Source organism: Gossypium hirsutum, chromosome A11, assembly GCF_007990345.1.
Source record: "Gossypium hirsutum isolate 1008001.06 chromosome A11, Gossypium_hirsutum_v2.1, whole genome shotgun sequence".
Classification (NCBI taxonomy): Eukaryota; Viridiplantae; Streptophyta; class Magnoliopsida; order Malvales; family Malvaceae; genus Gossypium; species Gossypium hirsutum.
In genome coordinates this window covers 23,893,875-23,912,981 of record NC_053434.1, presented here as the reverse complement: position 1 = coordinate 23,912,981, position 19,107 = coordinate 23,893,875, and the positions used below count along the sequence as shown (strand labels likewise).

Here is a 19,107-nt window from a genome sequence, read left to right as displayed (position 1 = left end):
CTCTAACACTATTGACCTCATGGTTAATGATATTTAGAATGAAGGTATTCCCATTTAAGTCTTCAATACCCCAGTTATCAGCCCTAATATTAATACAATCTCCATTACCTACTTGCCAGCTGAAACCTTTTTTTAACTTTTCCGCAGCAGCAGCTATACTCGCCCAAGTAAACAAAGCTTTGTTCAAACGTTTAGCATTAAAAATATTATCATCGAGGAAGTACTTGGAAGACAGAACTTTAAAACACAGGGAATCTTTGTTGTTGATGAGTCTCCACATTTGACAATCCAAGAGTACAATGTTAAAAATCCACATATCACAATACCAATACCCCCTCATCCTTTTAGGCAGGCACAAATTCTTCCACGAGAGCATCGACCAATATTTTTCATTTTCCTTTCCAGACCACCAAATTCTACTTATCTTTGATTGAAGCTCCTCGATCACAATCTTAGGGGCTAAGAAAATAGACAATGCTTATATAGGGATAGATTGTAACACCGTCTTTATAAAAATCTCTTTGCCTCCATATAAAAGTAATCTTTTAGTCCAGCTATTTATCCTACAAGAAAATCTGTTAGTAACCTCAAAGAAAGATTCTTTTTTTCTTTTTACCAATAGGAAGGCTTATGCCTAAGTATTTTTCAAACTTCTCCATAATTTTCATTCCAAGGAATCCCCAAAATATCTTCTTTGATCCCTCGAGGGTGTTAGGGCTGAAAAGAACCATAGATTTTTCATAGTTTATTTCTCGATCAGAGGCTGTGATAAACCATAAAAGTAATACATTTTAATCTCATACTTATCATGTTTTTGGATGATTTATTATATAATTTAGTGAATTTGATGCTTCTAATCCTTTAATTTCATGTTTCCATACTTAAGTGTGTATAGGGGAACAAAAGGAGAAGAAAACGGGCCGAAACGAACTAAATGGGCTGATTTAAATATCCACACGGCCAAGACCATTTCCACACAGGCTGAGCACACATCCGTGTGAGCCACACGGGCTTGCCATACGCCCATCTGGCAGATCGTGTCGATATCATTCCCTATTTCCCAAACACATGGAAAAAGCTAATTTTTAGGGTTTCTGAGCATTCTAAAGTCTATAAATACACACTAGAAGAGGACTTAAGGGGACACATGGAGTAGAAAGCAGAAATTACTCGAAGAAAGCCATTGGAATCATCTCGGAAGCAGATCCACTTCAAGATTGAAGATCTCCCTTCAAATTTCTCTCGAAGTTTATTTGGGTTTTTTTATGTCTTGTTGTTTTTCTAAATTTGAAATGTTTTCCTTTTACATTATGAACTAAACTCCCCAAATACCTAGGGAGGATGAAACCTACGATGAATCTTATTATTTAATTATCTGAATTACACGATAAATACTTATTCTTGTTCTTAATTATGTGTTATTAATCATTGCCTTAATACTTCCAGGATATTTATCCAAGTTTGATGTGCTTATTCAGTAGAGCAAAAGTCCCTGTTTAAGAGTAGATCTAACATAATTGAGCGAAGTTGATTGCAATCCTAGAAATAAGACGACATAAATCTACTAGATTAGAGTCAAATTTAATAGGGGAATCCATAAATTGAGTTAATGCGATGATAGGGGTTTTAATTAGAAAGAGATTTTAATTAATCAACCTAGAGTCAATTGCTCTTAGTCTCGAAAGATATATTAACATAATTTAGGGATTTCTACGAATCAAGACAAGTGAATAAATCGTTTGATTTAGAGTCAGAATAATAAGTGAAGTCTAGGTGGATTCTTTCCTGGGTATTGTCTCTCTCATTGGTTTTCTTAAGTATTTTCCCAATTCGATCTCTATCGCGTTCATAGTTAATTAGTTTAATTTTTAAATTAAAACACTTGCTTGAATTATTAGGCTAAATAATAGAAAGATAGTTAGTACTAGTACTTTTAATCATTGTGGATACGATATTTCGGACTTACTATAGCTATACTACTATTCGATAGGTGCGCTTGCATTCGTCAAAATAGTAGTTAGTTTCGTGATCCATCAATTTTTAGCACCGTTTTCGAGGACTAAAATATTAGGAACACTTAATTTTTTATTACTTTAGCCATTTTTATTTTTGTTTTTACTTTAATTTACTAACTTTTTCTCTTATTTGCTTCTGGCAGGTTCTTTTAGTTTATGACTAGAATAAACCATTTAGGACCTCTAGTATTTGATAGTGAAATTGAAAGCACAGCTCGTAGAAATCGTAGAGAAATAAGGCGGAGTCTACAGTATATAGAGGAAGAACAAGAGGACGATACCAATATTACCGAGGAGATGGCTGAAAATCAGAATAATCCGCTACCTCCTGTAGCTGCCGTGAATCCTGTAGACTAGAATCATGCTCCTCATACTATGTATGACTATGCGAAGCCTAATTTAGCAGGGGCCGAATCCAGTATTTTGAGACTTTCTATTGCTACAAATAACTTCGAACTCAAGCCGAACACAATTCAGATGATCCAACAGTTTATTCAGTTCGAAGGTTTGCAAGATGAGGATCTAAATACTTATTTGGCTAACTTTCTGGCGTACTATAATTCTTTCAAAATTAATGGCTTTTCTGATGATGCCATTCACCTTCGGTTATTTCCCTTCTCATTGAGGACTAAAGCTAAATAGTGGTTGAACTCTCTACCACAAGGGTCCATCACTACATGAGAGCAAATGACCGAAAAGTTTCTATTGAAATACTTTCCCCTAGTCAAGACGGTAAAGTTGAGGAATGATATCTCTTTCTTTGTGCAAATGGACTTAAAGACCCTATACGATGTATGTGAGGGGTATAAGGATTTATTGAAAAGGTATCCTCAACATGGGTTATCCTTATGGTTACAGGTTCAGACTTTCTACAATGGTTTGAACCCTTCAACTAGATAACTGATCGATGTAGCCGCTGGCAGTACCCTAAATAACAAAACACCTGAGGAGGCTTATGAGTTCATTGAAGAGATGTCACTGAATAGTTATCAGTGGCAAGTTATGAGGACAAAATCGATGAAAGCGGCCAATGTTTTTAATATTGATGTAGTTACCATGTTATCGAACCAGGTAAAACTTCTGAGTAAAAAGATTGATGGTTTATATGGTTCTACGCAGGTACATCTGGTGATGTAATGCAGCACAAATAGAGGAGAGAACTTTCTAGAAAGTCAATCCTACAACCCTAGCACAGAAGATGAACATGTTAACTATATAGGTAAAATTCTAGACCTCAGAATAATCCCTATAGTAACACTTATAATACAGGTTAGAGGAACCATCCCAACTTCTCTTGGGGTGGTCAAGAAAATCAGAGACCACAACCCCCTCCAGGCTTTCAACCACCTTACCAGCAGAAAAAGAAGCCGAACCTTGAGGAGATGTTGACGAAGTCTATTTTGGTGTCAGAAAATCGCTTCTAAAACACCGAAACAGCACTTAAAAATCAGCAAGCATCGATTTAAGGGCTCGAGAATCAAATGGGCCAGTTGGCTAACATGATTTCAAAAAGACCACAAGGTAGCTTGCCAAGTAACACCAAAACTAACCCAAGAGAACAACTTCATGCAATTACAGTAAGAGATGAAGAAGGGTTAGTTAAGCCTGAACCAGAACTGAGGCAAAAGACTGTGGTAGGTAAAGGTAAGGCTGAGGTGAGCCATAGTGAGCAGAAATCGATAAGTAAAGAGTATAAACCTCATGTGCCATACTCTAATGTGACAAGGAAATACCATACCAATAAGAAATTTGGTAAATTTCTTAAACTCTTGAAAAAGTTACATATTAACTTACCATTTATTGAAGCTTTTTCGCAGATGCCCAACTCAGTTAAATTTTTAAAGGAGCTTTTAGCAAACAAACAGAAGTTAAATAATGCGTCGCACGTGGAGCTAAATACAGTCTGCTCAGCCATTCTACAAAATAAACTACCTAACAAATTAAAAGATCCAGAGAGTTTTACTATTCCTTATTTAATTGGTAGTTTAAATGTGAACAATGCTTTGGCTGATTTAGGGGTAAGTGTTAATGTCATGCCCTATAAAATGTTTAAACAATTAGGTCTTGGGAAACCCAAATAAACTAGGATGAGTATCCAATTGGCAGATAAAAATATTAGATTTCCTAGGGGTATTGTTGAGGATGTGCTTATAAAGATTGATAAATTTATATTCCCAGTTGACTTTGTTGTTTTAAACATGGATTAGGATAGTGACGTACCCTTAATTCTAGGTTGGACCTACCTTTTTAGCAACTGCTAGAACGATTATTGTTGTTGGTACAGGTCAACTCATACTTTATGTAAGAGATGACACGATCACTCTTCAGGCTTGTAATTCTGCTAAAATATCTAGCGATCGAGATGATATTTCAAGTTCTGTTGATGTTAATAACATTATGGCTCAACATTCTTTGCAGGAAACACCTCGAAGAACCATTATAGAGCCATGGTCTAGCTCAAGCGTCAAAGATGGAACAATTCATGAAGAACGAAGGCTTCAAATCGATGAACTAGACGAATGGCAGTCACATGTCAAGGAGAAACTGAGAATGCACGATGAACCAAAGCGACGCCATGATAAGCATAAGGATGAAACAAACCACTTCAAAGCTCGGGAGCAGGTATTGTTAGATGAACTCGGCCCTCGATTAACCACTTCAGAGCTTAATGCAAACGGAGTGACTCCTTTTACGGTACTCAATATCTTTCCATATGGTACAATCGAGGTAATTCATTCTCATTTTGGTACTTTTAAGGTAAATATTACTCGACTTAAACCTTATTTGAATGAAAAAATTGATAGCGAGAAAGAGGAGTCTCGACTCCTCGAACCACCATGACTATGTAAATACGAGGTAAGTCAAGCATAGACTTTAAATAAGCACTTCTCGGGAGGCAATCTGAGTACTAACACTGCTAATTTTCATATTTTTACTTTATATTATTTCTTTAAAAACTTAACTAAATAGTAAAATGCAGGTTTTTAACCTACACAGCTTGGATACACAGGTGTACCCTAGGCCGTGTCATTTAATATGGGCGTGTTGATGAGTTACATGGCCGTGTGATATGGCCGTGTGCTCCACACGGCCTAGATACACGGGCGTGTCCTTAGCCGTGTGGATCTTAGGACTTAGTTTTTTAAAATTTTAAGAAAATTGACAGAGAGGTACACGGCTTGGACACACGGGCTTGTCCTAGGCCGTATGAAAATTGGAGCTGAATTTTTTAATTTTAAAACAAGTTAGAGAGTTACACGGGTAAGGCACATGGCCGTGTGTGAGATCACATGGGCGTGTGGGAGGCCATATGGGCGCAGGAGAAACGAATGAGATTGCACACGGCCATGTGACATGGCATGGACACACGGACGTGTCTATGACCTTGTGAAGACTGGGTTTAAAAAAATTTAATCGCACAAGGGCAAAACAGAGACTACACGGGCGTGGAAGAAGCGAACAACATTGCACACGGCCGTTCGACACGGCCGTGTGAACCACACAGCCTGGACACATGGGCATGTCCAAGGCTGTGTACAGGGGTATAAATATTAAATACACATAGGTTAGAACGAGACCACACGGACGTGTGACACGGCTGTGTGGCCCAACATGGGGATCACACGATTGTGTCCCAATTTAAACCCTAAATCCCCTTTTCATTTTTTCACTTTTGTCTTTTTCCTCCCATCTTCTTCAACCCCTAGTCGCCGCAGCCCTCTAACCCCCAACTAGTCCGGCCACCATCACCCCCAACTGCCTCAGTTTCATTTTTTTCCTCCTATTATTCCTCGTCCCAACGAACCAGCCCGTACCATCATCCTCACTTCCCCCTCGATGTACCCCATTTCCCGCTCCATACTAGTGCCCCCACTCCCTCAAGTTCCCACTCCCACAGTTCAGCCACCATTCCCAGTCAATCACCCCTTGAACCTCCGATCATCCCCCATCATCGGTTCTTTTTTTCCCCTTTTTACCCTTCTTTTATTTCAGTTTTGTTAATATTAATAATTCTTTATTTATTTATTATTATTATTATTATTTTATTCCAGTTTATTTTAATTAGGTTTATTAATTTACTTCTTGCATTATTCTTGCTTATTATTCAGCTTATTGACTATTGAGGTTATGATTAATCTTGTGTATAGAACATTCTTACCATTTGACTTAATTTTATTTTCTTTTTCTTAACTTTTATTTTTATCCTGCAGTATTGTGTCTGCTTTTTGTTTAGTTGATTTTTTTGGTGTCTTAATTTTTAGTCTTATTAATCTGCCTCTTCATGTGCACTACTATTAGATTTTTATTTTGTTGTAGCTTGCTATTCATTAGCTTTATTATGTCAATTAGGCAAGTTGTTGATATTTACTGAGATTGTTTTTTTTTACTCATATTCGCTTGCCTATATTATGTTAGTTATTTTATTTAATATTATAATATTATTTGATCACTTTCACGCACATACACCATGACAAATACACAAGGCAAATCTAAGGTAGCCGTCATTGCTTCGAAAAAGCGAAAGGCCGCGGTGGGACCTCCTCCTCAAGCGCATCCGCCGAGGTCCACCACCCCTATCTCCAATTTTCAACGGGCCCCTAGGAGGACCTATACCATCTCCATCGAGTGCGACAACTCAGTCTAGGCCGATGTATTAATTGGGACACGTTGGAGCAGGTCCGCCTAGCTGACGATGTTCGCGCATTCATCACTACAGCTCCGTGGGATAGATTCTTTGCAATTGTCGAACCCACCTACATGGAGTTTACATTGGAAATCTGTGCGACGTTCTTTGTTTAGCAGGTCATGACGGTTCACGACAAGCCAGGTACCATCACCTTTCGACTTGGTGGTTTGGTGTGCCAAATGAGCGTCCCTGAGTTTGGTGCTTGATAAGCCTCAAAAGTAACATATTTTAACCCTATGCTTGGAATATTTTTGGATGATTTATCATAAGATTTAGTGAATTTGATACTCTTAATCCTTTAATTTCATGTTTTATATCCAGATGAGCATAGGAAAGTGAAAAGTGCAAGAAAAAGGCCAAAAATAGACGAAATAGGTTTATTTCAGTACTACACACGACCCAGACACTTCCACACAGGTAATCCACATGCCCATGTGAGACACACGGGCAGACCACATGCCTGTGTATCATGACTGTGTCGACTTAAAACCACGTCAGAATTGCACACGGCCTGAGCACCATCACACAAGCGTACCACACGGTCGTGTCCCTGTCGAGACCTATTTTAATTCTACTCGGAAAAAGGCTAATTTTGGGCATTCCAAAGTCTATTTAAACATACAATGAGAGGATCTAAGGGGGATATGCAGAGTAGAACACATGAATTACTCGAAGAATGCCAACGGATTCAGCTCGGAAGCAGGATCTCCTACAAGACTAAAGATCTCCCTCCAATTTCTCTCTCGAAGTTTTTGGGTTTCTTTATGTTTTGTTATTTTCCTATTTTTGAGATGTTTTCATACTACATTATGAACTAAACTCCTAAATACCTAGGGAGAATGAAACCTAAGACAGATCTTGTTATTTAATATTCTGATTTAATGATAAATACTTGTTCTTATTCGTAATTATGTTTTCTTAATTCTTGTTTTAATATTTTTAAGATATTGATTCAGGTTGATGTGCTTGTTCAGTGGAACAAAAGTCCCTGTTTAAGAGTAGATCTCACCTAATTAAGCAGAGTTACATGCAACCCTAGAAATTGAGAGACATAAATCTGTCGGGTTAGAGTTAAATCTAATAAGGGAATCCATAGATCGAGTTAATGTGACAATAAGGGTTTTAATTAGAAAGAGATTTCAATTAATCAACCTAGAGTCAGTTGTTTTTAGTCTCAAAAGAGATATTAACATAATTTAGAGATTTCTACGGATCAAGACAAGTGAATAAATCGTTAGATTCAAAATCGGAATAATAAGTGAAGTCTAAGTGGATTCTTCCTTGGGTATTATCTTTATTATTGGTTTATTCGATTACTTTCTTCACTCTCTATCACGTTCATTAGTTAATTAGTTAGTTAATTTTAGATTAAAATAAATCCCTTATATTTTAAGCTAAATAACAGAAAGAAAGTTAATACTAGTACTTTTAGTCCTTGTGGATACGATACTTTGGACTTATCGTAACTATACTACCATTCAATAGGTGCGCTTACCTTAGCCATGATCGTAGTCTAGTTTAGTGGTTCATAAAATGATCATCAAGTTTCTGGCGCCGTTGCCGGGGACTATGATATTAGGAATGCTTGATTTTTATTACTTTAGTCATTTTTTATTTTTATTGCAATTTATTTTTGTTTTATTTTAATTTACTAATTTTTCTTTTATTTGCTTCTGGCAGGTTCTTATAGTTTATGACTAGAAGAAACCTGTCAGGACCACTATTTTTTTACAGCGAAATTGAAAACACAACTCATAGAAATCGTAGAGAAGTAAGGTGAAGTCTACAGTATATAGAGGAAGAGCACGAGGACGACACCAATACTACTGAAGAGATGGCTAAAAAACAAAATAATCCGCTACCTCTTATGATTGCCGCAAATCCAGTGAATCAGAATCCTGCTCCTTGTACTATGTACGACTATGCTAAGCCTAATTTAGTGCTGAACTGAGTATTTTTAGACTTGCAATTGCTGCAAATAATTTTGAACTGAAACCTAACACTATACAAATGATTCAACAGTTTGTTCAGTTTGATGGTTTGCAGGATGAAGACCCAAATACTCATTTGGCCAACTTTTTAGAGTTCTGTGATACTTTCAAAATAAATGGTGTTTCTGACGATGTCATTCGCCTTTAGTTATTTTCCTTTTCATTACAGAATAAGGCTAAACAGTGGTTGAACTCGTTACCACGAGGGTCAATCACTACTTGGGAATAAATGACCGAAAATTTTTTGCTTAAATATTTTTCGCCGGCTAAAATAGCTAAGTTGAGGAATGATATCTCTTCTTTTGTGCACATGGATTTAAAAACACTTTAAGGTGCATACAATGATTGATTGAGAAGGTGCCCTCACCATGGGTTACCTTTATGGTTACAAGTTCAGACCTTCTATAACGGTGTGAACCCCTCAACTAGGCAACTGATTGATGCAGCCGACGGTGGAACCTTGAACAACAAAACACCTAAAGAGGCTTACAAATTTATTGAAGAGATGTCACTAAACAACTATCAGTGGCAAGTCATAAGAATGAAGCCGACAAAAGCAGCTGGTGTTTTCAACCTCGACGCGGTCACTATGCTATCTAACCAGGTAGAACTATTGAATAAAAAGATTGATGGTTTGTGTGATTCTACTCAGGTACATCCAGTGATGAAGTGTGATTCAAATGGAGGAGGGATGCACAACACAGATTATCCATCCTTCAACCCCAGCATCGAGGGAGAACAAGTCCACTATATGGGTAAAAATTCTAGACCTCAGAATAACCCTTATAGTAACACTTACAATGCAGGTTGGAGGAACCATACCAATTTTTTGTGGGGTGGTCAAGAGAATCAAAGGCCACAACACCCTTCAGGTTTTCAACAACCACCTTACCAACAGGAGAAAAAGCCTAACCTTGAGGAGATACTTACAAAATTTATCTCGGTGTTAGAAACCTGTTTTCAGAATACCGAAACAACACTTAAAAATCAGTAAGCATTGATTCAAGAGCTCGAAACTCAAATAGGTCAGCTGAACGACCGCAATGTGGCTTACCTAGTAATACAAAAACTAACCCAAGGGAGCAACTCCATACCATCACTGTGCGTGACAAAGACGAGTTAGCTGAACCAAAATCTGAAACGAGGCAAAAAGCTATGGTAAGCAATGGTGAGGTTGAGGTGATGTGAGCCCTGATGCTTAAATCCCTAAAAATCAACAGAGACACGGGCTTAAAAGAGGATACACGGACGTACGACACTGCCGTGTAGACCACATGGCCTGAACACACGGGCGTGTCCCAGGCCGTGTGAAAACTGGAGCTAAGTTTTTAAATTTTAAACAAGTCAGAGAGCTCTACGGGCAAGGCACACGACCATGTGTTCGGACACACGAGTGTGTGGAATACCACACGGACGTGGGAGAAGCGAATAACGTAGCACACGGCCATACGATACGGCCGTGTGAACCATACAGTCCAGACACCCGGGCATCTCCAAGGCCGAGTGGGCCAATATTTTCCTTGACAAACATAGGCTAGAATTCGAGACACACGGGCTTGTGACACGGCCATGTGACCCAACACAGAACGTTACATGACCATGTCACCTTAAAAGCCCTAACCCCTAGTTTCTTTTTCATCTTCTTCTTCACTCAAAATCAACCCTAGCCACTGCTCCCATTTTCCCCACTCCTGCCACGGTCACCTACCCCCATTTCGTCCCTCATGACTCCCTCCCTAACCCTCTCTTCCCCCATTCCCCTCATCTTCCTTCCCTCACCCATTTCTTTTCCCCTTTCTCCTTCTCATCCTCTTCCCCCACCTTGTCCTGCTCACACCCCACAAACCAGCCTCGTTCAAATCGCCGCACCACCACCACACGGCCAAAACACGACCCACCTCCCCTCTCCTCCTACGCACAATGCCAACCTGAGCAGACCCCACCCTCCTCCAACTATCTCCCATCAGTTTCTTGTTATTCCCTAACTTTTTCTTTATTTTTGTTTCATTTTCATTCTTTATTTCTTTATTTTCTTTCTTTAATTCTTATTTGTTATTTTATTTTATTTTCAGTGTACTCATTATATGATTCTCAGTTGTTAATAATTTGTTCACCATTATTTATTCCTATTCTAGATAATTAGTTGTCGAATATGTTAACCTTCATTCTCATGCTTAGTTTTCATTACAATCATACGGTTTATCTCACTATTTTGATTTAATTTTGATTATTAATTTTTAACTCTTTGCTCATTGGTTACATATTCTTTGCCTACTGTTCTTCTTCTATTTTTCTTTATCTTTAGCTTAGAATAATTTATTCAGTTGACTTTTTGTTATTTTACTTTCCAGATTTTTATGTTTCTTTATCGTTTAAGAGTACTTTTTTATTTTAGGCCTACTTGATTTTTTTTTAATTTTGAGTACTACTTTATTTACTTTCTTTTACTTGTGTAAGTGCATTACGACGAACACACGCGACAAGTCCAAAGTAGCCATCCCCGTTTCAAAAAAATAGAAGGGTCCTAGCGCGACTTCCTCGAGCGCCTCACCGAGGTTCGGCATCCTTATCTCAGATTCTCTACGGGCTCTAGGAGGAACTGTACCACCTTCATCGAGTACAACCCCTCGATGTGGGTCGTTGCATAGATTGGGCTGCATTAGAGTAGGTACGTTTGGCTGGCGATGTGCGCACTATTATTACCACAGCCCCATGGGATAGATTCTTCACCATCGTCGAGCCCACCTATTCGGAGCTCACTTTAGAGTTCGGTGCCACATTTTCAGTCCAGCAAGTCATGTCAGTCCATGACGAGCCAGGCACTATCACCTTTCGCCTTGGTGGGTTGGTGCGGCACATGAGTATTCCAGAGTTTGGTGCTGCTTTGGGACTCTACACAAAGGAGTTCATGAGCGCCAAGGACTTTTTCCACCACTGGAGCAGTCCTCAACCCTTACCCTAGTAGGTCAGATGTCCCCTCATGGCATTTCGACCATAATCCATATGAGGATGATCAAGCGGCGACGTGGAGTGGACCCCCCACAGTACAGATTAGTCTAGTCTGATAGTCAGCATGACCTAGAGGACTTCACTGATGATGTTTCTCCCTAACACGAGGACTCACCACCGCCTCCACCATCGAGTCATCGACATGCTCCCTCTGCTGTTAGCTCTCTAGGAGTATCCTCCGGGGAGTTTACTAGTTTCCGTCAGTACTGTGCTCAGAGGTTCGACAGTATTGATGCTACTTTACAGCAGATCTGTCAGTATCTTCATATCGTTCCTCTAGTGCCACCGACTCGTGACACAGATCAGTCTGATGATGAGGACCATTGAGTTCATTTATCTTTATGTTTATTTTTATTTTTATGTTTATTTTTATTTTTATTTTTATGTTTATTTTTATTTTTATTTTTATGTTTATTTTTTTTTCATATTTTGAACTTTATTTCAATTATTATGGTTGTTTCTTAACGGGTAACCCTTTAATCTTCTTCAAGCATTGTGTTTTTTTCTTATCAGTTGCTCAGAATTTTGCACTACCCCTATATTTATCTACAACTCCGTTTTCACTAGTATGGGAAATTCATCCACCATTCAAGGCAGTTTCAATCATTTCCCTATCTTATGATATTTTGACTCTATTATGATTTATATTTGTTTGTACATTGAGGACAATGTACATCTTAAGTGTGGGGAGGTTATTTATATGATTATTTGAAAATCTCTGACTTATGCCTTGTGGCTAAGTAATTTGCTCATATTACTTTTAAAATGAACTCTTATTAATTTGTGATTTTCATTGATATGTTTTAGATTAAATTCATAGATACTTGTGCATTGATGGTTTAAACTTTAAGATACTAGAGAATTAAGCTTGACAAATCTATTTTTCGGAATAAAATTTTTTAGGTTGTTTCCCTAAATTGAGGTATTACCTTGAAGTTTGGAAATTGCAAGATTGACATCAAAAGCCATATTTTTTTTGAGATTTTGAGCCTTTAGAGCATACATTTTTTCGTGCTCACTTTATTATTGGTTATGAGTGTGTCAATATTGAATTGTTATTCTAGAACTTGCTTCGATTATACATGTCGAGACCAAACCTTTGATTTGATATACTGAGATGAAAAAGGCATCTAGGTTTTAACCCACTTACCCAACAAAAAGCCTACCTTCATAATTAACCCTTAGTGAACCCCTTTGAGCTTAACAAAATATTTCTTAATTTACCCTAAATTTTAACCCCTACATCATACTTTTTGATTCGTTGAGAATTTTTCCTATTTTATTGATCCCCTTTTTATTGAGATTTGATTTGGTTAATTGCCTAACTATGTTCTTTTATTTTAATTGTATAATTTTCTCTCATTATTCATTCATTCATTTAAAAAAAATGAAAAAAAAGTATACATATATGTTGATTATTATTAGTTCTTTGTTTTGAGCTTAAGTTTTAATTCCATATTCTGATAAGAAGCTCATGTTTATCTTTAATATAGATGTAATTATTTAGTGTTAGTTTATTTTTCTAGTTAGGTAATTTATCAATTCAATCTCGATTCTAACCTTCTTTTTCAGCCTTTTTCCACACCTTTAACCCAAGCCCCATTACAACCCTGCTAAAGGCCTTTTGATTTGTGTACCATCTCATTTATAGTGGTGGAGATTTGATTTTCATGCAAGCCTATGGTAATAACTTTTCATGTTTGACTAATGATTGCTTCATTGTTGAACCTTAAACACTTTGAGTGATTTGAGTGAATCTTTAGTGAGGATGTCAACTCTTGTCGATTTGGAATTAAAAGTAATTATTTAGATAAAGGGAAATACCTATGATTTTATGATTAAAATGCTCAACTTGGATTGTTTGAAACTTTGATGTTCTTTTAGTTGAATTCTCAATGTATGATTATTTGTGAATTATTTCGAAACATTATTGATAAGAATTATAAGTTAAGAAGAATGCATTTTAATTGTGAGTTGAGGATTTTGCTTAAGGACAAGCAAATGCTTAAGTGTGGGGATATTTGATAAACCTCAAAAGTAACATATTTTAACCCCATGCTTGGCATATTTTTGGATGATTTATCATAAGATTTAGTGAATTTGATGCTCTTAATCCTTTAATTTCATGTTTTATATCCAGATGAGAATAGGAAAGTGAAAAGTGCAAGAAAAAGGCCAAAAACAGACAAAATAGGTTTATTTCAGTGCTACACACGGCCCAGACACTTCCACACGGGTAATCCACACGCCCGTGTGATACACACAGGCAAACCATACGCCCGTGTGTCATGACTGTGTCGACTTAAAGCCATGTTAGAATTGCGCACGGCCTAAGCACCATCACACGGGCGTACCACACGACCGTGTCCCTGTCGAGACCTATTTTAATTCTACTCAGAAAACGCTAATTTTGGGCTATTATGGGCATTCCAAAGTCTATTTAAACACACGATAAGAAGATCTAAGGGGGAGTAAAACACATGAATTACTCAAAGAATGCCAACAGATTCAGCTCGGAAGCAGGATCTCCTGCAAGATTGAAGATTTCCCTTCAATTTCTCTCTTGAAGTTTTTGGGTTTCTTTATGTTTTGTTATTTTCCTATTTTTGAGATGTTTTCCTACTACATTATGAACTAAACTCCCTAAATACCTAGGGAGGATGAAACCTAAGACAAATATTGTTATTTAATATTTTGATTTAATGATAAATACTTGTTATTGTTCGTAATTATGATTTCTTAATTCTTGTTTTAATATTTTCAGGATATTGATTCAAGTTGATGTGCTTATTCAGTGGAGCAAAAGTCCCTGTTTAAGAGTAGATCTCACATAATTAAGCGGAGTTGCATGCAACCTTGGAAATAGGGCGACATAAATCTACCGGATTAGAGTCAAATCTAATAAGGGAATCAATAGATCAAGTTAATGCGACAATAGGGGTTTTAATTAGAAAGAGATTTCAATTAATCAACCTAGAGTCAGTTGTTTTTAGTCTCAAAAGAGATATTAACATAATTTCGGGATTTCTACAGATCAAGACAAGTGAATAAATTGTTAGATTCAGAATCGGAATAATAAATGAAGTCTAGGTGGATTCTTCCTTGGGTATTGTCTTTATTATTGGTTTATTCGATTACTTTCTTCACTCTCTGTCATGTTCATTAGTTAATTAGTTAGTTAATTTTAGATTAAAACAAATCCTTTATATTTTAGGCTAAATAATAGAAAGAAAATTAATACTAGTACTTTTAGTCCTTATGGATACGATACTCTAGACTTACCGTAACTATACTACCATTCGATATGTGTGCTTGCCTTAGTCGTGATCGTAGTCTAGTTTAGTGGTTCATAAAATGATCATCAGTGTTGCTTTGGGACTTTACACATAGGAGTTCATTAGCGCCGATGACCTTTTTCAGCTTTATCGGCATATTAATCACTTGCTTTCGTGCTGTTGGACTAATCTCACAGGTGGCCTGACAAACTATGATGCGAGTCGCTCAAAGGCGACTTCACTCCCACGGTGTAACACCTCCTAACCCCAAACCGTCCTCAAAATAGGGTTACGGAGTATTACCGAACCTATCAGACATATACAATTAATATACACATAAATACCAACACAACCAGATACACTCATAATTTTCCAAATTTAAACATTTACATATTATCCAATATTTAATTGTATTTAAATATCAAATATCATCAAATAAATTAATTTCATGCTAAATTAACCAAATTCTATTACATATCATAACCAAACCTAAATCTAAGATGCACGGTAGATTCAAAAAGATTAGTTTATTTGTGTTATTTATAATATTCGTGATATTATTAGTATTTTCGTAATATTATTATTAATTATTAATGATATTCTTTATTTTTATTTTTTTATTAGAATCGAAAAGTTTAATTAGAATAGAAAAGTATAATAAAAGTTTAAAAAAATAAAAAAATATTGCATTCAGACAATCATACAATATGGGGTAGTTTGAATTCTTATTGAGGCTTTTTCTTCCTAAATTATTTATTTATTTCATATAGCATATAGAAGGAAATTGATTTCATATAGAAAGTATAAATAGATTACTATGTATCGACTGAACCAATGACTATTCATGATTCCATAATTGAATCAATGCTCCAAACTAGAGGAATGTTATGGTAAAACTTCGTTTGAAACGATGTGGTAGAAAGCAACGTGCGACTTGAAGGACATGATCAGCTGTGGATGTCAAAACCCACCACTTTCCGTTATGTAGAAATGAAGGTGTTTTTTTCTCGACATCCTTTGTTCTATTATAATCCGTCTTTTTGTTGGGTTGTAATGTAAATAGTACAGGATGGAGCTCGAAGAGAAACATCCATTTTTCAGGGGCAAGGATCTAGGGTTAGTTAATGGAAATCAATAAGTTGGAACAACTTCGTAAGTCTATTTGTGATATAGAAATCGAAAGGATCCGATTCAAACTATTTTCAAATCAAAAAGAAAAGTTGTTGGAATTGGTAAAACTCTTTCGATCAAAAGTGTATCATGCGGGAATTAATCGTTCATATGATTCTTTGATAGAAAAAAAAAAGAGAGAAAAAAGGGCATGTTGCTGCCATTTTTGAAATGATTTAATATCGCCGAAGTAATGTTTAAACCCAATGATTCAAGGAAAAGATAAAAGATCCTAGAACAAGGAAATACCCTTTTCCATTTTCTCAACAACTAGATTAAAATGAAGAATCAAAATAGATTCTAAGCGAGACAAACAAAAAAGGGGTTAGAGACCACTCAATAAAAGAATGCCTAAGGTTTCTTTTTGAGCATTTTGAGAGTTATTTGACTTGAGTTATGAGAGTACGAATGCCTTTTTCTTTCTTTTTTTCGAAAAAAAAGACGAGGTTAAATGTCTAATTGATTTGCTGGTTTATGGATCTTTTTGACATGCTAATTCCATACATTATAATTCCATACATAGACATAACTTTTAATTAATCATTTTTTTTATTTCATACTTACATTTACAATTTCAAAATGACACACACATAAGACACCCTAGGTACATGCCATTACCAATAATTAACACACTTTACCTTAATGAATTCGTGATCGGCCTAGGATGCTGATTCAACGTTCTATCTTTACTTAACCTGCGCAAGGAAACAAACCGTACGCTGAGTATGGGTATACTTAGTGGTATTTTTATAATCCGAACATTTAATAATAAAACAAATACTTAAGATCATAATAACAATTACAATTATTCGATTATTTATTTCATAGATAAATTTCAACTACTTACCATATAAATTTTATACAAATCATATAATAAACACAATAACATAATTATTCATTTCTTAAATAGATCCATTATTATTTACTCCATTCTTCTCTTACTAAATGGTATAGCTTTCCTTAATTTATTCACAATTCAATATCAATAAACTATATTCAACTATGCATTTATCAATTATATTCCATTTTAATTCATTTCAATAACAGTCAATTTCTTTTATATCATATCAATTTACTATCTTTGATAGCTTTCACTATATATATATGATTCATATATCTCAAATCACATTTCAATTCATCAAGTGACATCATATATCATCAATTCGAACTCCAATCATTTCATGAACCTTTGGTTCATATTTTCAATCTCATAACTAAATTTTCAATTCTCAATTCAATTTCTCGTTCCATTTCAATAGCTTGATCAATCAAATTTATTCGATTTATCTTTCACTCATTTACCCCTATTAACAAACCCGGACTTTGACGGATACACGATTCCAACCCAAACACACCAGTACGGCACATTGTGCCTAAAACGGTACATAGTACCTGATCAGTATACGACACATAAAGTGCCTAAAACGACACACGAGGTGCCTAAAATACGACACATAAAGTGTCTGATCGGTAAAGCTGGCAAATCCCGCATACTTCCAGATCCTATGGCATGCCAATTATATCCGACTCAACCCGACTAGTTAATAGGGTATTTCATTCACTTTCTCAATTTAATAATTCTTTCATCAATAGATCATTCTGATAATCACATATATTCATCCATTTTCACAATTCATACAATTTCATTCAATTCAACAATATATTTCAATTATTCACATTAATTCATAATTCAATACAATTCAATTCACTTTTCAATATCAAATATTCAAATATCACAATCTCATATATTCATATCAATTTCCTCATATTTCCAATCAATATATTTTTCAATATAACATTCATTCAATATTCGAATTTTTACATAAATCATGTATATTATATAATTCAATCAATATAAATTCAATCAAAATAATTTCAATCAATATAGATTCAATAAATTCATCGCATACCAAAATCAATCCATTCCAATTGTAAAACATCATAATTCTAACACTAACAATTTCCATATGTATATAATTATAACAAATAATGACTAAGTTCGGATTATAGAAATACAAACCGTATTTTCTCGAGCTAACTCCCGTTGTCTTTGCCATTTTTCCTTGCTTAACTGAGATTTCCCGAGACAACATTAACTACGGGAATTAAAACAATTCATATTCGTTAATTCACTACTAATTTATATCTAATTAATACAAATTTTATTCAATTTCTACTTTAATTTCAATTTAATCTTAACTAAATTCACTTACTTTTTTTTCTATCTCAATTTATGCCTAATGTTCGTTTGGTTGCAACTCCCAAATTTTCTTCATACTTTATCCAGAATTATTACTTTGATGCTCTAGTTTCAACAAGAGCTTCATATTTCATCCGGATAACTTAGTTCTATTTTTTTCTTCCTGTGTGAAAAAACCCAATAAAACTCTTGCTAGTTGAAAATTCATATAATTATTTCATACTTCAATTCTATTCATTTTCTTCCATATTCATCCTGACTATCAAGTATTCACAATATAACCCTAATTTAAAATTTCTTTTAATTTAATCCCTCTAATACAAAACTTATAGCTTAACTTACAATTTAATCCTTTATTAATTCTAACTTAAAATTTATTCAATTCCATCCCTAATTCATCTTTTTCTTCAACATGAACCACACTTAGAAATCTAATAACTTTGAAAATTTCGACTTAAAACAAGTAGTATTTATCTCTAGGATTCCAAAAACTCAAAAATCATAACAAAAGGGGCTAAATTGACTTACCAAATTAACTTGGAACCTTTAAAACCTTATTTTTCCCTTTTTCTTTTCTTCCTTTCTCCCTTCTCTGTTTCGTCCCCTGCTATTCTGTTTATTTCCTTCTTTTTATTCTTTTATTTCTTTTATATATATATAATGACAATAATAACTATAATAAAAATCTATTTAATAACAAATATTTATTTAACACTTGTACCAATCATTTTTATACACTTGCTTTTCTTTTATTTTATAT

General features: G+C 35.4%; 1 non-coding gene across 1 annotated transcript; it reads right to left on the bottom strand.

Moving 5' to 3' along the window:
- Nucleotides 1-2,750: 2,750 nt before the first annotated feature.
- LOC121210166 (small nucleolar RNA R71) lies at nt 2,751-2,857 on the bottom strand. The gene has a single exon (XR_005905294.1). It is a non-coding gene; the product is annotated as a small nucleolar RNA R71 (small nucleolar RNA).
- Between the last annotated feature and the right edge of the window lie 16,250 nt (nt 2,858-19,107).